This window comes from Otolemur garnettii, unplaced genomic scaffold, assembly GCF_000181295.1.
Source record: "Otolemur garnettii isolate 467f Iridium unplaced genomic scaffold, OtoGar3 scaffold00151, whole genome shotgun sequence".
NCBI classification, from domain to species: Eukaryota; Metazoa; Chordata; class Mammalia; order Primates; family Galagidae; genus Otolemur; species Otolemur garnettii.
In genome coordinates, this window is record NW_003852546.1 from 3780898 (window position 1) to 3804416 (window position 23519).

The 23519-nt window shown below is 44.5% G+C and overlaps 1 protein-coding gene across 2 annotated transcripts in view; it reads left to right on the plus strand.

Moving 5' to 3' along the window:
* The first annotated feature begins 269 nt into the window (after positions 1-269).
* Positions 270-23519, plus strand: part of CDH11 (cadherin 11) — a 160961-nt gene continuing 137711 nt past the window's right edge. For both annotated transcript variants that reach the window (XM_003799425.3, XM_023518911.1), the window contains exon 1: positions 270-523. The gene's annotated coding sequence lies outside the window, so the exon portion shown is untranslated. The remainder of the gene's footprint in view (positions 524-23519) is intronic.

A 23519-nucleotide genomic window follows, 5' to 3' on the forward strand; every position in this document is an offset into this window, starting at 1 on the left:
CCCTGATTGGCTGTGCGTCCCCGGAGCCCAACTTCAGTCGCTCCAGACTCGGTCTGAGCCCCTAGGGAGTAGGAACGCCGCGACCCAGGGCGGGAGGGGCGGTCGTGAATCCAGCGGTTGGCATCTCTGGGGCCCCTGGGGGAGGGGCGCGGACGGGGTCGGCCCCGCAGCCTCTGCGAGGCCCATCTCGCAGCGTCTTGCAGCCTCGGCTCCTCTCCGCCCCCCGCCCTCTCCTTCCCTCCCAGTGGCGGCCTCCCTCCTCCCCCCCACCCCGCCCGCCTGCCCGCCTGCCACCTCCCCCCGGTTTCTCATTCCTGCCACTAGCGCGCTCAGCGGCTCATTCCGCGGCCGCCGCCAGCCGAGGGGAGCGTCGCTGGCCGAGGAGCAGATTCCGCGGGGGCAGCTCGCAGCCGCCGCTGACTTGTGAATGGGATCCGGACTGGGGCTGGGGCTGACACTGCTGCGCTCGCCCTGCACCAGGGACAGCCGGACCGGAGGTCGCGCCCACCCGCAAGGGCCCCAGGTGAGGCGCACCACCAGTTCCTTGCTAGAGCCAGGTTGGGGCTTCTTGGAGTGTGGAGGAAGGATTTTCTGTGGAAGAGAATGTCGGGGTGTGGTGGTGGTATCTGACTTCAGAAAGCTACACTAATGCAAAGCAGAAAGGGAGGGGGAGAGGTTTGTTTAAAAATCAGAAGAGGAGAAGGGAGACGGCTGCGGGCGCGGGCAGCGCAGGGGGCAGCGGCGCCAGATGTGCGCTGCTCCACTCTCCCCCGCTCTGGCCTCGGCTGGGGTCTGAGCCGTGCCCGCGGAAGCGGGGTTTGTACCCAGCGGGGGCAAGAGGCTAGAAAGCTGAGCTCAAGACACGCCGACTGCCCCGGTCATGTCTCCGGGGAAAGTCGCCCCCGGCGCGGTGCCAGCCCGCCCGCGCTGCGCCTCTCTCTTTCCGAAAGCGGCGACGTGACCCGCTCTCTGCGTGGTTCTTACCCGGTCCTCCCAGATCCCGGCCGAGCGCTCCTGGGAGCTTAGTTCTTCCAGTCCAGACTGGCGGGGAAGCCCGGGAAAACGGAAGGAAGCAAGCTCTGGGAGGAGATTCCCCGCACTTTAATCGCGTGGGCTTGGGGCCGCCGGCTGCGGTGCGCGCTCCAGTCCCCAAGCCGGAGTCTCTTCGGGAGCTCCGGCGGCCTTTCGGAAGCTCCCCCCCGGCGCAGGGGTAGGTCCGCGAGCTGCTGAGACCCGGGCTCGGCTCTGGCTAGGGCTTGGCCAAGGCTGCCAGGGTCAATGTTAACTTTGGGAACCAGATCTTCCCCCAGACCTGTGCCGGCTTTCGGAGCGCGCCAAGCCTCTCCGGCTCCTGGCACGCACGGCCGCCCTCCCTGCGCTTTGCCCCGGAACGCGGGCCGGGAGGGGAAGCGCGGAGAAGCTGGTCGCATGGGGGAGGGCGGCGAGGAGAGGTTTCTTCTCCCCACCCCTCCTCGGCCCAACCCGGCGGATCTGTGGAAGGGCCCGCCTCGCGCTAGGAAGCTGAGTCCCCAGAGAAAGTGGGGTCGGGAGGCCTGCGGTCCGGCTTCCTTGCCCCTTCTGCCAAGGCCCTGCTTTCGCCGGGGGCTCCTCCACGCGCTTGTCTCTCTCGGGTGAAAGGTTTTGCAGACGCTACAAGAAGCCCTGTTGCTTTTGCTGCTAATGCGGCAGGAATTTCATGGGCCATCACACTGCTATTAAGAAATTGCATCTTTTAATTATTTAATACCATCCCTGCATGACCACGGGTCGTCCCTAAGGAGTAGGAGTGAGGGGTGGTTGCCCAAACCCTTCTGCAGGAAGGTACAGATTTGCCGAAACTCATCTCCTCCTTCTCCCTAAAGAAATTTATTTAGTTCCAATGGCTGTGAAACCTTTTCTTGTTTTCTTCCTCTGATCCTTCCTGTCTGTTTAGTAGGAGGCAGTAAGTTTTCGGTTTAATCACAGGGAAACCACGACAATTAATCTGGCGAGAGGATGGATCAATACCCTGATCATTTGGGTTTGCAGCAGACGTCGATGGCTTTGCGGGGTGTCTGGATTTCCTGGGGATGGGGGTGCAGATGGATTCTCAGGAGCGGGGATCCTTTAGCTTCGCATCAGCACATTTGGCAGGCTGGGCTCTGAGCGCTAGAGCCTAATGAGGACGGGAGAGGAGAAGGGGCTGACCTTCACTGCATTAATCCTGGAATTATTTTTCCTGCAAATACGGAGGTGCAGACCTCAGAGCACAGCAATGGTCACTGCTCAACCTCAGCTGCAGGAAGCCCCGTCTTCCTCCAGTACGACAAAGGAATAAAAGTTAGGAAACAAAGGGACAGAGTAGTGGCCCAGACAAGAGGCGCTCTGAGGCTCCAGTCACTCAAGTTCCTTAAATGTAAGCTCTGATTCCAAGTTTTGGAGCTGGCTAGCGGGCCCTGGAATTCGATCCTCTGTGCAAAACTGAAATTCTGCCTTGTACAAAGGAATGTGAGTACTTTCCAGTGGAGCCCAGGCAAAAGCATTTGAGAGGCCAGGAAACTTGGCTGGAATGGAAATTATCTATTTACATCTTCCTTTTGAGACATTGCATTAAGATATCTCGCAGGGACACTTTATTATCAATATAATTATTACTATCATTTAGTTTTTTTTTCAGAATCTGCATTAACTGGTCATTTTATTACATTGTGTGAAAAAAAGAAACCACCCTTTTCACCCTTGGGGTAGGGGGATCAAAAAACACATCGAAAGGATTGAGGTGGATTAATCTGGTGAGGCCCAGACATGTAGATTTATTCAAACTGCTGCTTACTGCTTACTAGGAAAAAATAGGCTTTGAAAGCAGTTCTCACTGAAGGGGTGGACCATCTTGATAGCACTTCAGAACTTTCATTATATTGAGCATTCTTATCAGAACACCAGACAGTAAAATTCCTAGAAACCTAAATTCTATTTTCAATTAAGATGCAATCTTTTGTTAATTCGAAAATTAAGAAAAAAAAAAGTTATGGCTGTTTTTCTTTTTTTTTCACCTGAAACTCAAGTTTTCCTGCTTGCAATGGTGGCTGTGGCTGTTGGACTGTTTACTGGGGGAGGGAATTGGGCAGACTTGGACAGACGTGCCATGATTTGGGGAAATGCGGATCAATTTCATGCTCTTTTAATGCACTTGTCTTCATAATTCATGGTTTTTCTTCTGCTTTGAATAGAATTACATGGCTGCTTTGTAAAGATTCTGGTTTGGGGATCCTCATGTTGGAAACACCATGACTTTGACCTCATGGCCTGATTTACAATGACAACGCTACCCTCTCGTGAGCATGGCGGGTCTGTGAATGCCTGTGACTTATGAAGTTAGTCAACTGAGATCCGTTATAGAAAAATCTATTTTTTAAAACCATCTCAACAATATCTGAAAATCTGCTCTTAGTCTGCCTTCATTTTCAATCCATTTAGGTAGGGAAATGTTTAAGAAGCAGAATAATTTCATAAGTGTTTACTGTTAAAACTGATTTTTTTTTGCTCCAATCATAAGCATACTTAATTGTTCAGTAATAACAATAAAACAGTGCTGTATAGAGTTTGAATGTAGGCAGCACACCTTTATTTTCTTGAACTATCAAACTTGCAGAATCACCATGAATTTCCAAGTTTTTTTTGTTTCCTAGAATATTTAAGCACTGTGTAAATTCAGGAGCCAGTGAGGTAAGGGATTCAAATATGTTTGGGATTATTTTCTTCCTTAGAAATTGGCTGCTGCTTCATGAAAAGTTACTTAATTTGTTAAGAATCCACATTCTGCATTTACCCAGAATTTTGAGTTGGCACCCTTACCAATTCAAAGTTACTACCTGTGAATATATAATGCTTTTTGGCCTGTAGAACTTTGCTATGAAGAGAAACACATCAACAGGTCTGTTCAATAGAAAAATTAATAAAGAATGTTGGACACATCCTAGTGCATAAGTTGGAGTAGGAATGAGCTATTCCATCAGGATTGCTGTGATAGCTATCCACAGCCTCCTCTATGAGCAGAGAGGTCTAAAGAAAACACTTGAGGAGCATAATTAGACATCTTTCTGCTATAATTTTACCCTGACATTGAAAGCCTTGTACATCTCTGGAAATGGACTCCTTCGCGGACGATTGCACTTCTGGCCACTAGAGGGCAATGGCGCCCTTCTCCAACTTTCTGCATGGGCCCATCTGCTTTTGAGGGCGTCGTGAAAAGCGGTTTTGTTACTACCAGCCTTGTCTGCCCCTCACAGGAGAGACGAATTCAGTCTAGCTGTGGTTCAGGCTACTGCTCGAGCAGTTTGTCAGGATTAGCATCTTTCTAGTGGGTAGATCCCGTTACCTGCAGGCTCTTCTTCCCACCTCTGGTTTACTAGAAAGTTGGGAAATCTGGTAATTTGAGATTGTCTGAGCAGAAGGCTGGGTGGGGGCTGGGCTGCAGAAATAAAGTCAGCTCTCACTCAGACAGTGATCTGGGAAGATTTTCTGGATTTTTTTTTTTCCTTTCTGGCAGAAAGAGCATCATTTCTGACTCGGCGGGGTAGGGAATGGAATGGGTAAAACAGAAATATTAGGGAGACTTCTGTAATGTCATTGCCTGTTCTTCCAAAGAGATTTTAAAGATGTCTCCAAGACATTTCTAGTTTGGAAAAAAAGGAATAGCAGTTTGATCTTCAGTAAACACTTTGGGTCATAGAGTTTTAACATCAGGTAACAGTCAATGTTTTACTATTACCTTTCAACATTCTTGGCATTTCTCTACACAAGCCAACTTTACCAGAGTGAAATTTAATTCAAGGCTGGTCCTCATGCACTGGAGTTTAATCATTTGATTTTCTTTTCTTCCTCAGTGATATGGAAATCACAGCTGTGATTCAATTGCCTATTTCAGGCTGCACAAATTTATATTTGTTACTATTTGATAGTGTCATTATGAAAGTTCATAAGGAGAATGAAAAAAAAAATACCCTAATGCTATGTTATATTTACAAGGAAAGCTCTATTTAAAAAATAAGTACTGTCTTAAGTGGATACTTATTTGTATTTTTTTTTTTTTTAACTGAGTACAATCGCCTCCCTGGTGAATCAGTAGTGGAGTTCTTTGCAGCTCTGAGCTGTGTTGGAATTTGGAGACAGTTGATGAAGACAGAATCAATGCAAATGGATTGTGGGAGGGAGTATTAAGTAACTCAGTGGAAAGTAAGACAAAGTGTTTTGTAAACTGATGCTCACTCACTACTGGACAGTTTATTAACTTAAAAAAAAAGAAGGCAATTTTAAATCCCAAGTGCTTGTGAATGATGCACGCTTGTTAGAACTGGAGACAAACAGCAAAATTTCCTTGTTATTGGGTTTGATTAGTCCTGGGACAGTTGCAGAGTTCTGGGACTCTTAGCAAGATCAAGCACGGTTCTTATAGTTTGTAGGGTCAAATTTGCTGTTCAAGGTAAGGATCTACTACACCAGGATATTAAGTGACATAGGAATGTGAGAGAGAAGAGAAGAGAAGGGGAAGAAACCCAAGAGGAGCTTCCAGGGGTACATTTGTCATGGAGGCCCATTGCAGCTTTCTCTCCCGCTCTTTCTCCCTCTCCCCCTCCTTGTCTTTCTCCCCATCTTCATTTAGGCCATTCGAAGTGTTGAATCTGGGAAACTGGTATAAACGGCTTCCCAGGCTGTAGTAAACAGTGGCCAGGCTTTCATGCTACTCCTTCTGGCACCCAGTACTCCTCAGACATTATTTGTGAATGAGCAGGGCTCTGATTTGCCAGAAATACCTCTGACATGATTCCCTGCAGTGGAATGACTTTCACAAATCAAGGAGACCTCTCCACATTCAGTTCTACTGGAGAAAACGGCTTCTGGCCCCTGCAAGCATGGCAGGGGAGGCTCCTCCCTGTTCCGAGCTATAAGAAACACAGAGATCTCATTTCAGCCTTCACTGGGCTCCATCCGTGAGGGCACAAGGTAGGAATTCAGGGGAGAGTCCTTGCTATCAATACTATTTCATCCTTCCCAGCAAGAGCAAGAGTGGAAGAAGCAAGGATAGCCGTAGTAGATCAGATGACTGTGCACCCACCCTGCCTCGGCTCTCTGGGCATGTTTGCCCATGAACCCATCCTGGAATGTTCAGGCTGGTTTCCCTCATCCCCAAGGCTTGGACCAGTTATTCAAACTTGGAGGTGGCGTTGTCCAGCAGCAAGGCCAAGGATGAGGGTGACAGGCCTGAGGCCAAGACACACAAGTGCAGAGCTGGGTGTGGTCGTCATCGAAAATTTTGATTTTTGCTCATCATAGATTTCCCACTCTCACTAGCCTGGAATTTTAAAACAATGCATTAACATATTATTTCTCTCAATTACTGAGTTTGAGGGAATCATATATTTTGCAAGCAAGAAGATCGCCTTGCTTTCCCCACAGCCCAGCGAGCAGTTTAAAAGCTTTCTACATCCCAGCTCTGTACAAAGTCGTGCCCAAGAAAAGCTACACAACCTCTCTAAGCCTCTGATGTTACCTCTGTAACAAGGTACCTAATAATAATGACTGTGTCCTAGGATCTTATCTTCTTGCAAGAGAATTTAGTGCAAGGCCTCGCTCAGAATAAGCACTCAATACATGAGGGGGGGGGTCCTCGCCCTCTCTAATATAGGCTTGGGATTCAGTTTCATGAACTAATGGTGACAGGTAGCAGCACCTCCTTATAATTCTTAGACCAGTAATTCTGCACTGAACATTTGCTTTAAATGGAGGCCTCTCCCAATTAGTGATGAATTGTTTATTAGTACCTGCCTTTTTTGAATGATTTCATGAGTAAGGGATCCATCCCTCTTCCATTTCAAATATTCAAGAGGCAGTCGAGATTTTAGATTTTAGAGATAATTACTGCTTTTGAAAAGTGCCTGCCTCCTTCTGACTTTTGCATTTCCCCCCCTCTCTTCATTTCACATATGGGTTGCTGTGATAAGTTACCCTGAAGTAATATCTTACTGGGAAAGTTTGCTAAGCATGCCGCGTTGAGATATCCATCACGGGTTGGCTTTCGTTTAAAGGGGGCTCATTACTATTCCAGACTAGCTCAAAAGATAATTAGTCTCTTGATAAATCATCTCAATTTCAAGACTATTCCTGTTTGTTTTTCAGGTAGCTGCAGTTTGGGATTTTAAGGGGTTTGACAGTGACGATTCTAACTCATGCTAAGACCAGAGCAAGAGAAGCCCCCGTCCTGCCTTGGGTGGGCTTCTGTCTTCCACAGGCCCTGGCAAAAGCACAGGGATGCGGCGTCCTGTTAAAAATAATGAGAGCTCTCACCCTGTCAAGGCCTGTAATGGCTTTCCAACTGTTTTCACACCCAATATTGCAGCCGGGCTGGGCTTTCCAGGGCTCTGGGACCTTCCCTGCGGTCCTGCTGTTTCCCATCTGTGCAGGTGTCATCTGCTCCTGCCCCAGGCTGGTGTTCCCTCTGCCTATACCTTGCAATGAAAGGGGAAATCGGCTTGGGTTTGCGTAGAAGGGGAAGGGGAGACCTAGCACCGACCTTTGGACATCCTACTGTGTGCGAGCACACCACCTGATACCTCCGTATCTCATGTATTCGGTATCCCTTCCCTGGAGGGGGTTACTGTAATCTCCATTTAACACGTGGGGGTAATGACTGCCAAGGAGGACTCCTGAGCTCCTGAGGCTGGGGTGCAGGAAATCGGGGATTCCAAACACTCTCTGCCTCCAGACACTGAGAAGTTTCCCCTGTTTGATGCACGTCTTCGGGCTGGGCCTCATCACTCTCAGCACAGAGGAGCTGGTCTGAGGGCTCCACTGTGTCCCTGTCATGTCCCAGATCTCATCCATAAAAGGGGCTCTGAGAGCCTCTCATCTAAGTCCCCTCTCAGCAGGTTTTTGTTTTGCCAATAATCCTACAGCTTCTTAAGTGTCCTGATGACAGCCTGCTAACTATCTCTCAGGGAAGCCGGGAGGTGAACAGGTGATTCATTAACTCTGTTCATTAAAATGGAGCATTTTAATGAAGGAGGAGCAAAAGTACACTTTTTTTGTTGTTGTTGTTGAGACAGAGTCTCACTATGTCACCCTTGGTAGAGTGCTGTTGCATCGCAGCTCACAGCAACCTCAAACTCTTGGGCTTAAGCGATTCTCTTGCCTCAGCCTCCCAAGTAGCTGGGATTACAGGTGTGCATCATCACACCTGTTTAATTTTTTATTTGAACTTTCTCACAGACAGAGTCTTACTCGTTGCCCAGACTGGTCTCAAACTCTTGATCTCAAGCCATTCTCCTGCCTCCATCTCCCAAAGTGCTGAGATTACAGGCTTGAGCCACCATGCTCAGCCCTAATTTCTTTTCAAACATACCGTCTATTCATATGTTTGTAATATATAAGCTACACCCTATTATGTTTGGGGGCATTTAAGTTGTGAGACTTAATTATGAGGCTTTATATGAATCTCCTTTTGGGAAGTTCATGGTCGGTCTAGTGTTATTTGATATGCTGTGTGCTGATATTTTGCAAAGAATATCATTTAGTCCTGGCCTTCAGCTCTGCCTTACTTCATAGTTACCTCCTATTAATATCTCCATGCCAAGATCCCAGAGACATCACAGCAAGAATGATATCCATCTCTTGCTGTCCTCAGGGCTCCACAGGGCCCTCTGGCAGGGTGAGGTTTGACATTCATTTCAAACTCATTTCTTTGTCATTACAGTAAGGAAGGTCCTGGGTTGGGGACACAGAAATGGTCAAATCACAAGAGTCTTCCTTCAGGGAGCTGACAATATTAACAGTACAGAAAATACTAGGTCTCTCAGTGAAAACTGGAGCTGTGTACGGGGATTGCTACAGAGGAAGCAGTTAAACTGGGCTGTAGGAAGGGCAAGTCACGCTCAGTTCAGTGACCCAGGATGGTTTGGGGAAAGAATCACAGAATCCCCCTCTTGCATGGGACAGAGAGACCTCAGAGGCCACCTAGACCAGCAGACTCTGCCACCAGGTGCTTGAATCATCGCCACCACATGCTGAGCTGGGTGTGGCATCACTAGTGATACAGAATTCATTACTTCCCTATGTGTATTACTGAGATGTTGAGAACCTGTACTGTTCCTGCTTCCTTAGGTTGGCCCAAAGTGTCTCCCCAAAAGTTATGTTCTTTGATTGCAGCCTTCGATGCCATACAGAATAGATACAATTCTCCTTTGGCATTGCATTTATTCACTGTTAAATTGTCTCCCAGGATGCCGTCGCTCCGGCCTTCACATCTCTGGATTAAATGCCCCACTCCTTTCTTTTTTTCTCCAGCAGTCTTTAGAGGAAGGAGCTGAAGACCAGACTCTAGGCAGCCGCTCTCCGGTTATCAACTCCCTTCGACACACTCCTTTTATTGCAGCCCGAGGCTACATTACATTAGCTTTTATTGCCAGCCACATCACCCAGAGGACTTACGATGCTGCATGGTTTATTTGTTTATTTGTTTTCTCTTACGTGCTGTTGTTAAGTCACATTTCCCCACCTGTCCCTGTGCACACAGACACGACAAGTCACCTTCAGTGGTGTGAACACAGCTCCAGAGTGAGGCTGCCCCGCTGTAGAGCTTGGCCCTAACACTGACCAGCTGTGCAAAGTCTCTTGATCCATTTGTCCATTTCTCCGGCACACTGAGGTCAAAATGTGTATCAATATCTTGCCTTACAGGATAGCTCTGATATTAAATGACATAAATATACAAAACTATTTAAAACAGTGCATAAAATAACTGTGCATTATAACAGCATAATAGCATGCTGTTATTATGACTGTTATATTTCATTTTGTTAGGCCCTGTGCATTGATTGAGTCTTTTGAAACATGTTAAAATTTAAATATTGGGTCTGTTATTCAGCATCTGTCTCCTCCCTCTTGGTCTCATGCTATGGGTTGGTTTGCTCCATCCCTGAACTTATTTGGCAAAACAGAACAAAGTCAAATCAGATGGCAGCAGGGACAGGGTCTCCTGGTCAACCACCTGAGCTACCTCGATTGGAGCGATTCCACCCCCAGAAAGACAACATTGTTCTTCCTCATCCTGTGTCGTGCATATGTGTCATTTCATTTTCTTGTTTGTTTGGCTGCATGGCCTCAGAGACAACTTCCCGCGTTTAGATTATAATCCCAATAAGGTTCCCTACAGAAATAAGAGCCTTCCTTTACTCCAGAGCCAGAGAGCTGCTTGCCTAATTTCCCTGGAAGCCTGGAAGTGCAGCATCCAGTTTCCGGTATTTTAAATTTGGATTCATTATCTTACACATGTGCACGCCTGTGCGCACCCCCCCCCCACCACCACACACACATGTGATTATTGACCATGGAGGAGTCATTTTGATTATTGCAGCAGTAGCTGTACAGCGCGAGATTTCCTGGGATCACAGAGGTGGAGAAGTAACTTGGGGACAACCGTGGTGCCTTCACCCTCCTGGTTCCAAGGCCAGATCTGGTCTATGGTTCTGACTGTGGTACTTTCCTCAGGCTCCTGCCAGTTTTCTAAGCCTGCTTCTCTAGTAATCTCGCAACCCCCGTGCTACCTAGAGTCTGCTTCTGTTGTTGCCACCCACAAACCCCAAATGGTTCATTTCCCAACATATCCTTACAAGACTGCTGTGAGGAGCCACATCTGCCGCATTGCTAGGTAAGGTATCCGGTGTTTGAGTTCTTCTCTAACTGAACAGAGTGTTGATTGTCAGGTAGATTGTGAGATTGGAACAGAGAGCTTTTATTAGACATTGATTGGTTTAATTTGGGTTGAGCGAGAATTGGGTGTCTGGACCTGGGCACAAGCCTAGTGCTATAGCTCTGTGAATGAAGTGGCATTTCCAGGAGCAGCAGTGGCAGGAAGTGTAATATCTAGGTGTGTGGATGGCACGTGGTCTCTTACACAGGACACAGTAGTTGGTGTGGGAAAGTTATCCATAGACTCCAGCCATAGAGCCAAGGCAGAAATCCCCAAAACTGGAATATAGATGAACTTTCAGCATTGATGGGTGAATCAAAGAGACTCCTTAAAAGAATGACAAATGGCCTCAAGTCACGTGTCACTTCTTGAAGGGGCAGTCTGCACACTCTCTAGGCAGTGAGGTCTCTATGTAGGCCCAAGTATTGGGCAAATGATAAAAGCTATGGTGTATGCAGATAGGTGAGTTTGGGCAACAGGGACATACACAGTTTTATGCAGATAAAAACTGTCTCTGGAGTTGATCTGATACCATTATTCCATCCCAAGATAGTTTTCCTGACCAATCTTTAAAAGGAACCTATATCACCCTTACTGGGAGTGAAGTTTTCAGGGGATCCCAGGTCCTCGGAGCGTCTGGGACTGTTACCCTCTCTGATGGACCAGATGGTTGAACCACGTAAGGGCTTTGATTTTGTGGCTGATAGAACTCCCTGCCCAAACTTGACCTCTTTATCACCAAACTTCACAGGAGTCTTGGAGCCAGGCATTTCAGTTTTGGAGGTGAAACTCTCTGCCTGGTCTCCATGGACACAGATCCAGATTAGCAACCAAGGATGACTGACTAAACACAGGTGAGGATGTCCAGGCAGCTTAAGATAATATCAGTACTTAGCAACTTTCATTTATCTACTTATTAAAGGTGCATATTTAAAAGTTTTAAAACACATTTTTTTGACAATAGCAGAAAAACTACATTTAAATTCCAAAGCCAAATTGAAAATCTGAGTTCATTTATATAAACATTTCCAATCCACAGCACTTTGCTGTGAAGTAAATCAGTTCTAAAAGAGAGATTGATCTTGAGATACCTTATTTCACTCTATACTGTGTATACAGATATGGGTGTAGGGTAAGATACAGGTTTCATTTTTATTATTTTGGGGGAACCTTAAGAGTATGATATAAGTGAAGCGTTACCATTCATAGTATTATCTTAGAGTAAAAATTGCAATTTAGCAGTTAGAGCTAGGCACGCTCGCCTTCTAAGTAATGCCTTGGTGATTCTTGTGTTTTATTCATCACCCTTCTTCCTGCAAACATTGCAGAGAATCCTCAGCTTCAGCAAATCTCGGGAGTGCATTTGGGAGCATTAGTCAGGAGACTAATGCAGCCTGAGAAAGCCCCATCTTTGAAGTGAGGGATGGATTCCATCATGCGGTATCATCTCAGGGGCCCCCACCCCGTCCCCCTCACTCCCGCATGCCCTGTAGAGCAAGCCAGAGAGGGAACCCGTTTTTCACTTGCGGAGAGGCATGCCTGTGTCCTTGGCTTACTGGGCGCATGACTTCTGTCTCATTTCTCACAAATGGAGAAAGATCACCTGTCAGCAAGGCTGTGGCCAATTGCTGACAAATTCTCCCTAATAGGCTGCCCTGTGGTTCCCTCCCTCTAGGCAGATGGGCTAGTGCAGTGCTGGTGCGTTACTGATAGATAGCTGTGTGGCCGTGGGAAAGCCAATTAACCTCAGTTTCCTCATCTGTAAAGTGGCCTTTTGGGTCCTCTCCAGCTCTAAAATGGTCTGGCTCTCAGATGTTCTTCCACAAATCACTTGGCGTGATACATTCTGACCACTGCGTCTCAGCATTCAGGAGAAGAAGTGAGGCAGACAGGCACGCCTGGGTGTGAATGCACAGACTGGGTTTGCCCGGGTGGTGTACATGCTCACGGGTGATAATGGAGCATCACTTGGAAACCCTCTGTAAGGAGTACTTCCAGTACTAACTCTAAGACTTGGGACTTCATTCCCTGGGTCCTAGGGCACTTTTGAAGGGTTTGGACCACGACAATCATACGTACAATGTTTTATTAAATGATTTCTGGACAACACTGAGAAAAACTGATAGAAAGAGACAGAAATTATAAACAAAGAAACCAGCAGGGAGGGTGTTTATGGTCGAGGTGATGAAGCCAGCACTAGGGTGGACGTGTTATTAAAATAGCTGACGTGTACTGAGCGTCTCCTATGTATACCCACCACGCTCAGCACTTTCCACGAATTATCCCAGTCCATCTTCAGTACCACCTCAATGTGGTAGAGGCTTTAATTATTCCCATTTATAAAATAAAGAAAGCAAGACAAAGGATAGTTGGGCAAGTTTTCCCCGTGTCATGCAGTTAATAAGTGAACGAGCAGAGATATGAACAAAGAAATCACTTGTTCTTCACGTCTCTGTTATAGGGAGACAGACTTCAGATACTTCTGCGATAAGTTAATGAGACTTAGTACTAGTCATTGTTCATGGCTACTTGTGAAGTGCTTGCTGAGTGCCCAGGGCAGGGCCTTGTCTAGATTCCCTCATTTCATTTTTCCGAATGCCATGAATATTCAATAGGAGCCTGAGATGGCAGGGTAGATACAATTGCAAAGGATTTGAATTCAGGTTCTGAAAGATCCAGAAAACTTCTCCTGTGACTTTTCTAATGCCTCCAAGATTGATGGATTCTTGGCACTCTCCCCACCCAGAAGTATTTAAAGATGACACAGAGTGTTATGTTTTCTGTGATGTGCTCATGAAACTTAAATATTTAAAAAGCTGTGATAGGCTGAAAGAAGTTGTGTTTCCAAGATCCGTGTTCTCTCCGGAGCTGTTGGCTTGCGTTCAACTCTGGCAAAGATGAAGAGACGATGCCACTAGCAGTGTCAACCTCAGAAGCTTATCATTAGGGCCAGCAGAAAGAAGATGCACACATTCGAGGTTTTTTTTCCCCACCAAGAGATACTTTCTACTTTCTGTCACGCCACGTCAAGAGCTTGTACCATGCATGCAAAGGATGGGAGGAGAGAGTCACATTCCAGCTGCTGCGATGCATTTTAATAAGGGTAAAGGTTTCTAAGAGATACAAGAATAATCTGCACTGGTTTTTCGGAGGATTTAAAGAGGCGTCTAATTTGGCTCTCCAAGCAAACATCAACACAGCAAAATTGTGTTCTGAGAGACGAAGGTCACAAGATGTCTGTGTTTTGCATTTCTTGATCTACTCTCCTACTTAATACTAATACGAAACTAGTAGATGAACAATTACATGCCCACACAAGAGAAAAACACAATTATATTCTTGGAGCATTTGCATCTGTAGACCACAGGATCGATCCTATTACCCACTGCTTCTTTTTTAACCAACTTGCTGTGGACAAGAAAGAACTCACTTCTCTTGTTTGGATTCAGGTTCCCCCCCCTCTTTTTTTTTTTTTTTTTTTAAATAGAATAAAAGGATTAGAATGGAAACTTGCTTCTCCCCAGGAGGGATCAGGAAGAACAGCTGAGCTCTGTTTAAGAAGTCCAAGAAGAAGTTCCGGTCACCCAGCTTGACCCAAGAGAACACATGTCTTATTCTCTTAACCCAGCTCCTGGGGTTTAAGTTTTTATTCGTACAATGAAAATCAAATTGATGGTAGGCTCTCGGAAACTCAGAACTTAGTTCTTTCTCAGTTCTGGCAAAGAGTCCCCAGAACCTGTCCTCCAACTCAATTTAAATGAATAGTTGGAAAAACAAAGCAAGGGAGAAAAGGTTTGTGGGTAAGAATGTGAATTGATTAAATTCACGGAAATAGCATCACTCTTCAAGAATTGCCTGCCTTTGCTTAGTGTTGAGAATATTGATACTATCTCTAGTATTGTGTCCCCTGGTTTTCCATTTGCATGGGAAGCAATTCGATTAAAATGTTTTTCTGAAGACGTGTGCTTCTGAGAAAGTGACATCGATCTTATCAGCGTGGCCCACTGCGCAAGCTTCCCCTTGCAGGGCTGATTGGGCTGCAAAGCAGAGCAATCTTGAAAACAGTAATGCTACCTGCATTGTCTCACCTCCTTTCAAGGCTCAGCTGGGTTTACTATCAGGCAATATTGAGGATGCCATTCACAGGCTCTCAAATGTGAGAAACGGGGCCAGTGCGACTTTAATTTTCATATCAAATTGAATAAGAAATGAGTTTGTCATAAATAATCATGTCGACTGCAGAGACGTCAGGTTGGTTAGTTAGGGAGATGTGACTGTTGCCCTGTGCGGTGCTCTCCTGTTGCAGGGAATGTGTTGATGGAGGTCATTCCCTATGCTGGACCCAATCTCACCCCCTGGGGCACTCTTAGGGACTTTGTTGGCAGTGGGCTTGTCCTGGCTGGGAACATTTCCTGGTCTCCTCCTATATCCTGTTCAGCCTCTATCTAATTTCCAGTACTCCCCTGGGCCACTCACAAGCAAAAAAGAAAAAAGAAAAAAAGCCTTTTTATATAACTAGTTCAATCTTTATGAAAATTATGCTTTGCCTTAAACAAGGAAATCTTGATTTAATATAGGTGATGCAAAAATGGGCCTTGAAATCCAGTCATTTGTAGATTTGGAGAAGAACTAAAAAGACAATAGATACTTAATATATCGAACATGAAGGAACTGATTTTAACACTATTAGTTATCTGTAAGGTAAGAATATTTTGGGGGTTCATATTTTTAGGTTAACGTTTGAATATACTGCAGTTCTCCCAAATGCTTAATTCTTATAAATTTAGATTAAGTAGATCCAGGGCACTACTAACACACGGGAGTTGGGAAAGTGAACTTGTACTCTGCTGTATCTTTGGGGGTCTTTCCTTTGAACCATCCGTCCTGTCAATACTCCATTCTGCCTTCACAACAATAACAGTAAACAAAGGTGCCTTTCCTTGATGGTCTTGGTAGGTGCTTTGCATTCATTGTGTCATTTAGTTTCCACAACAGCAGTAAAAGTATCATCTCAAGAGGACGGTGATTAAAAGCCCAAGCATCAAAGGGGCTTGGATAAAGAGATTCAGATTCCACTGCCCCCAATTTTTCATTGTGTGGCTGTGTGTTTATCGCCTGCTTGTTATATTTGCTTTGGTTTCCTCATCTGTACCATTGGGGTGATGATGGCATCTACAAAAAGCCATGTACACAGTGAGGACTTAATAAATGTTAGCTATAACCCTGTGAATTAGAAGCCTGTGATTATTTCTGATCTATAGACAAGAGGTGGAGATTCAGTTAGTTTATTCGTCTTACTCTGGGGTTATGTGGCCAGTGAGGCACCATATGGGATCTATACCCAAGTTTAGTGACTCCAAACCCACAGAGTTCCTTTCTGCTCCCTTTGCTAAGGTTGACAAGGCAATTACCTGTCTTTCCCCTGCCAAACTCTCCCCTGGATTTAAGGAGGAGAATGTTTCCATTGCTTATGGAGGTTTTGTGCTTTACGTTTGAAAGAAATTCATATAAATAATGCTTTCTTTCCCAGCATGATCGTATTTGCGTAGCTCTGAGGATAGGAACTCAATTTTTTTCCACTACATCCTTTGTTTTGAGTTTTTATATGTTTGTAATAGGAATTTCAGGATGCCTCTTTAACCCAGTGCTGTCTGATAAAAATATAATTACAAGCCAAAATGTGAATAAAAAAGGAAAACAGGTGACATTAGTTTTAAAATATACGTAAGCTGACTTGGTGCTCATAGTACAGTGGTTGCAGCGCTGGCCACGTGCACCAAAGCTGGCAACAGTGACAACTACAGTCAATGCCCCAGTGACAGCTGGGCATTGTGATGGGCACCTGTAGTCCCAGCTACTTGGGAGGCTGAGGCAAGAGAATCGCTGAAGCCCAAGAGTTGGAGGTTGCTGTGAGCTGTGACTCCATGGCACTCTATCCAGGGCATCATAGTAAGACTGTTTCCAAAAAAAAAATATATATATATGTATATATTTTATATATATCAAATATCAATTTTATATATAATATCAAAAATATTATACCATAATACAACATTTCATAACATAATATCAATGATTAGTTTATAATCATTATAAAATTATTAATGTGATATTTCATATAATTTTATAGTACAGCATCTTCAAAATATGGAGTGTGTTTGGAGTGTGGTTTATACTTTTATAGCACATCCCATCTGGGACTGGGCACATCTTCAGTGTTTAGTAGCTGCATGCAGCTAATGGGTACTATATAGATAATATTGGCTTCAAGTTTTCAAGGAGCAATTTATACCATTAAAAAAAAAACTCCTATTGGTGAAGGAGATACTCTGTTAGGCAGTATCATGTTACCTTATTTCATAGTCAAAATAACTGTGTGCTTCCACTCTTACTTTTTCAGATAGGGAAAACTACGACTTAGATTATGAAACATGCTTATCAGTGTACAAGCTAGTAAGATGCAGAACTTGAAGGTAGATTTTACACATTTTGTCACTCTGTGCAGGCCTGTAACCCTCTAATGGTCATGCTGAGGATGACAGCAATGATAATGAAACAGCCATAATAACATTAACATTGTAATTATTTTAACAGCTGCCATTAGGGGATTTATAACGCTTTCTCTTACATTGTCTCATGCTGATATCATAAACAATCTTCTAAAATATGCATTTATAGATGAAGTGAGCTCCTAATGGGTTGCAAGGTCCAAAGCTAAGGAAGAATATGTGATAACTCAATAAAAAAAGCTGTTTTGAAGACTGAGTTTCTCAAAGAAGTCAGATTCATGTCAAGGTTGGAGACAGTTTCAACGGCATACTAGAAATAAGAGCACCGGGGAGGTGTGAGTGATGCCTGGGCCACTTGGGGTAGGACATGGTTTGGCTGTTTGGCCCCTCCAAATCTCATGTGGAAGTTTGATCCCCAGTGGTGGAAGCGGGGTCTGCTGGGAGGTGTTTGGGTCGTGGGGTTAGGTCTCTCGTGGATGGCTTGGTGCCCTCCTGGAATGATGAGGTGAGTTCTCAGTTAGTTCAGATGAGAGCTGGCTGGTTAGAAGAGCCGGGCCCTCCTCTCCCCTCTCGCTCCTTCACTTACATGTGATGCACCTGCTCCCCATTTACCTTCTGCCTTGATTGGAAGCTCCTGAAGCCCTCACCAGATACCGGCTCCACACTGCCTGTGCAGCCTTTAGAAGCATGAGCTAACTAAACCTCCTTTCTTTACAGATTACCCAAAGTCAATTATATTGAAGCAAAATGGAGGGAGGTACATGTGTGGATGAGCATGTGCAGACTCTGGGTGGAGAGAGGTGGGCTCTGGCTGCATGTCAGACCCAGCACATTTAAGCCACGGCTGCTTTAGGAACTTTCCTGTGTCTTCATGATCCTTTGCTGCTCTCCTGAGTCTTCACCCTAAGACTGTGTCTAACAGGAGGATCCGACTGTATCTAACAGGAGGATCCATGGAGTGATAAGGCAGAAATCGGGTATTTCTCACCTATAACCAAGGATAATCATAGCTTTTGGAGGTGTGAGTGAGCTATCATTGACACAGCTTCAAACTCTGGGATATGACCTGAAAATGTGACCTTCTCTGGCCTAAATGAAAGGTTTTCCATTGCTTTTCATATTTAAAACAGAAAGGGGGAAAAAACATGAAAAGAGAGAAACCATATTTCTTGTATCTCTGCCTTTCTGCCTTCTGTACTGACTTGAGGATTTTATGAAATTCAGTAGAACCTCCTTACTTGGCCACCTCCTACATTGACCACCTCCTTAAGTTGACCTAATTTTCATAGACCGGACATGCACCACATGTACATATCAGTACAGGAGGCCCCGTTCCTTATGTTGCCCAGCTTTTTCTAGCCCCTTGGGTCGTCAACATACAGAGGTTCTACTGTATTATAATTCACAGGAGCTTTATGGTCTTATGTATTCTAAGACCAACAAATAAAAGAATGAATGAATTATAGACAGTAATAAATAATTATAAAACATGCAAGGATGTATTAACCAAATTAAAATGCCTGAGGCATCACCAAATAAAATATTTTATATTCAGTGCTTTACATCTCTGTACAAAAATTGGTATTTATGTCACAATTCAGTTAGCAACTGTTGGGCACCTATTTTATGTACCAAACCCCTTTAGATGGACAAAAGCTGCAAAGGACATGTCCCACCATCTATGTTTACAGAAATATAATTAATTTCTTACTACAAAATTTAAGATGTAGATATAAAGCAGAAAGACACTGAACCCGAATACATTAGGCAAGGTATTCTGGCTCCCCACTGCTGTCTATCAATCTACCCACAACAAGTGCAGCATTTACTTGTCTAGGATCCTGCAATTAAGTCAGAGTTTGGGGGGATAGCTCATGTCAGTTCCATGTGGCATTTGGTGGGGCAACTTGATTGGGACTGCAGAATTCACTTCCTAAATGGCTCTGTCCTAGAAAGCTGTTGGGAACTCAAGTGGACGTGAAGTGGGATCTCAGGGTTTCCTCTGGATGGCTGCTTCTTGGGGTTAAGTTTGACTTATTGCATGGAGATTGGCTTTAGAGAAGAAACACCCCCTGTTGTGTCTACATCATGCTTGTCTATATCCCCTTGGCCAAAGACAGTCATGTGAGCAAGCCCAGAGCCAGAGCGTGAATAAAAGAAGGCATGATTTACTGGGGGCTCACCAGGGGAACAGTTCTCCTCACAGGTTTCCCAGGAAGGAGGGAGGGGACCCCATAAGAGAGTGGGCTTATGGGGAGGTTGCAAAACACGTGATCTCATTTAGACAGAGTCCCTTATATTCTTGTCCTCCTGATGACTCACTGGGACAGGTTGGGGGTGATATTTTGAGTCTACAGCTACACAAAAATCTAGACAATGCAGGAGTGGGTTTTCAAGAGGTATATAACAAGAAGCTTCAAGTTTTGAGTTGTTTTCATTTAAACTTAACATCTTTGGTTCTCATAGTTAAAATTCTATGTAAAGATCATGTTAGCTGTGCTCTTCAGGCATCTGTTGCAGGTGAAAACTGGGGATTGTTGTGCAGATCAAAAATAAAGTCTGGCTTCCTCAATTCCCTTATGTAACCTGAGAATAATGTGATTATTAGGAATATATGTCTACATTATGTGAATTTAATATGTCATTGTAGCCGTGAGTAGAGGTGTCTCTGAAACAAAATAGCCATTAGACTAAAAACATGTCATCCATTCATCCACCCACTCATCTGTCCATCTACGCACCCATTCACTAAGCAAAAGCCATATATATTAAGAGCCAGCAGGCTGGGGATATAAGGGTGCACAAGGCAGAACAGTATCTACTCTTATGGATTTTATGGTTAGTTTGAGGGAGCAGACAATAAACAATAAGCAAGTAAACAAAACTATCTTCAGTAGTGGTAAGTATGATCAGTAAAACATGGAGATGGTATGTTCTAAGACGTGGCCATGACCTTTTGGGGTGAGAGTCTCCGGCTCTGCTCATCTCAGCTGAGGAACCCTGCTCCTGAGAAGGAGGAATATGATAGTGAGGACATCAGTGTTTCCCATAAGAGATAAGAAGGGAGGAAAGAAGAAAGGGAAGAAGGAAAGAAGGAGGAAAAATAGAAAAAAGGAGTAAAAAAACAATGAAAGATGGGATAAGTGGAGGGAGAAAGATAGGGCATTATATTGATGTCCTGGCTCACGTTTTTCATAAAAGATGATATAGAATCTGCAAAAAGGGAGCTTCCAGCTCCACAGGTGAGGTCAGAGCTCTGGTCCCAGTCCCTTTCTTATGCATCCATCTCTACTCATGGTCCGTAGATGTGTTAGGAGAATGGTGTGTATCTCTTGAGGCTTTGAGAGGTCAGTGAATGTGGAGAACAAGTCTGTCTAAGCAAATGATCACAGTGTGGAGCTTCCTCAAAGAACCAAAAGTAGGCCTACCATTCAATCCAGCAATCCCATCCCCGGATATCTACTCAAAGGAAAATAAGTCATTTTATCAAAAAGACACCTGCACTCAAATTTTTACTGCTGCACAGTTCACAATTGCAAAGATGTGGAATTAACCTAAGTACCCATGAATTCATGAGTGGGTTAACAAAATGTGGCATATGTGTACCGTGAACTACTCCTCAGCCATAAAAAAGGATGACGGAATGCCTTTTGCAACAGTTTGGATGGAACTGGAGATCATTATCCTAGGTGAAGTATCTAAACAAACACCACATGTACTCACTATTAAATTGGATCTAACCGACGAGCACACCCGCACAGAGGAAAGGAAAACTCAGCAGAATGAAGGAGGGAGGAGGGGTAAAAACCTAGCTAGCGGGTCAGTGAACGCTGTTTGGTGATGGGCACACTTAGCACCACGACTCACACCCCCTTAATATTTTGAAATTAAAAAAAAATACAAAAAAAAGAGAGAGAGAGAATATAGCCCAGCCATATTTGAGAGGTATGGCTTTGAGAAAGAACTTTATCGATTTTCACCTTTGACAACGTACCAAAAAGCAACTACATGAATGTCTCACGGGGAGAGATTTAGACTAAATCTGAGCTGCCCCTTAGCGACCCTCCCCCGGGGTGGAGCTGCTCTCAGCTGCCTGCTCCAACTTCCTCAAACTCACTGAATTTAGGTTTTTCTTAAGGAACTTTTCTTGTTTGGGAACAGGAATTTCTCTTGCCAGTTTTCTCATCGTTTTCTCTTAGTCCCTGTGCTTGGTGCTTTCCGCCTTGGCATTTTCTTCTCGGTTTCTTCTCTTCCCATATTACACTCTCTGCCTGGGATGACTCATCCGTTTCATAGCAGCATCTTCCTTCCTGACACCAGCTCATCTTCAGGCTGCATCCCAAACTTCACTTTGCAAGCCCCTGAATAGGATCATTTTTCTGTATTCCACATGTCAGTCATGACAGTGCCATCCCCCTGGTTCTCCAAGCAGAGGAAATGAACAAACGGAAGCCTTGGAGGACCCGTCTCTGAGACCCCACACCCAATCCACTGGCAGTGACTGTTGAATTCATTTCTGACATTCCTCTCACCGTGTGTCTGTTTCTCTTGTTCTCCTGCCTTGGTCAATGTCTTCTCCTCTGAGATGCAGCCTTATTCTCCTCGCTGCTCCCTGTGCCTCTTTTCTTTGCTCACGACCCTCTGACCTTCAGCTCTCACACTGGCTTTGCTCTTTTCCACTTGACTGTGAACTTCCTGAGAGCAGGTATTATCCCTCCTACTTCCTCCGGGTTTAGCACAGGGCAGGTTTTAGTGGTAGCACCTTACATAATCCAACATCAAAAGAATTCAGGGGAAAAAAGAGGCTTTTTGTCACTATAGACAAAGGCAAGATTGGATGAAGGACGCAGGCAATCCCGAGAACGCTGCTTTTCTACACCTGGATCCTATGTGGGTATCCGCATCTTCTCATCTCTGCTTCTGGGCATGTGTGGGCTTCATATTCTATTGATGCTGAGAGGTTCACTCTAGTGACAAAATCAGCAAGACAGTGACCACTGGAAGTCTCAGAACATGGCTTGTGTGCTTCAAGTTTACAAAAACAAGAAAGAACTATCTTTCTGTCTTTCTATAAGGAAATTCCAAAGAAGAACTGAGATGGCTTTGCTCAAGTCAGTTCATCTCAGGCCATTTGCTGTGTTCAGTGAGTACTCTACAAGACTTGGATCAAGTGTTCATACGTATAGTTGACCATGAGCTTGAGACAGAAAAAGAAAACAACCCCCTACTATACCACATAGGTAATCAGAGTTGTTGCATAGGTATTAGATGGATGAATAGATGAGGACATTAATATTTAGCTTCCTTCATCCATTCTTGATTTTTGAATTACTTCGTATCTTCCCTTGTATTATCCACTTCCCTTGGGAGAAGAAATTTAGGGCACGCTCCAACATAGAATTCATTATGGTACAGTTTTCTGTGTACTGTTCCCTAGTACATCAGCATGCCATCTTACAAGTGTTATTGTTTAGGTCAACGAAAGAATAAGTTACTGAAAGTATGAATGAAGGAATGAGGAAATAGATGGATATAAAGCATTTCTGTAATTGCACATACTTTGCAAAAGATATCAGCTATCAAAATAGCAAAGATCTGAAAGGGAGCTTGTAGGCAATTTTATCCTAACTTAAGGATTTTGGAGTTGATATTTAGAGAATTATACAACATTATCCCCAAAGTCACATGTCGTAATAGCAGCAGAGCCAAGAACAAGACTTGAGTAGCTAATTCCTAGTAAGGTGCCCTTTCCATTACAATTTCCTGTGTCAACTAATATGTAACTCAACAGGAGACACTACAGGGAATATTAAAAACGAAAAGATAAGGATTCAGTTCTCCAGCAGCTCATGGATAAAACAGAAGAATTGGATAAATGCCCAATAGCACAAGTATCAGCTGCCCAGAGCAAGAGGGACCTTCTGGCCAGGTGCCTCTGTATTTTCTTGCTGTTTGAGTAGTGTTTGAATGTACCATGTAAAAGGACTACTGAGATTATTTTTTAGCAACATCTATTGTTAACTCTAGCATGTTGGTCTGTTGTCCCCTAGTGTCCAGGGAACTGAAGGATAACAAGGAGAAGGACGTGCTAGTAACTGGGAAGCCATTTATTTTTTATGAAACAACTCATTACTCTGAAGTTCTCTGAAGACACCCCGTTGCCCTGTTGGTTCTTCGAGCTGTTGCTTTACCCGGTCTCATGGCCTTCCCTTCTGCGTGAACCTTTTTTGATAATTTCTTTTCTCCAGTGAGAAATACGAGCCTTCTGATAAGAAGGAAAAAAGAAA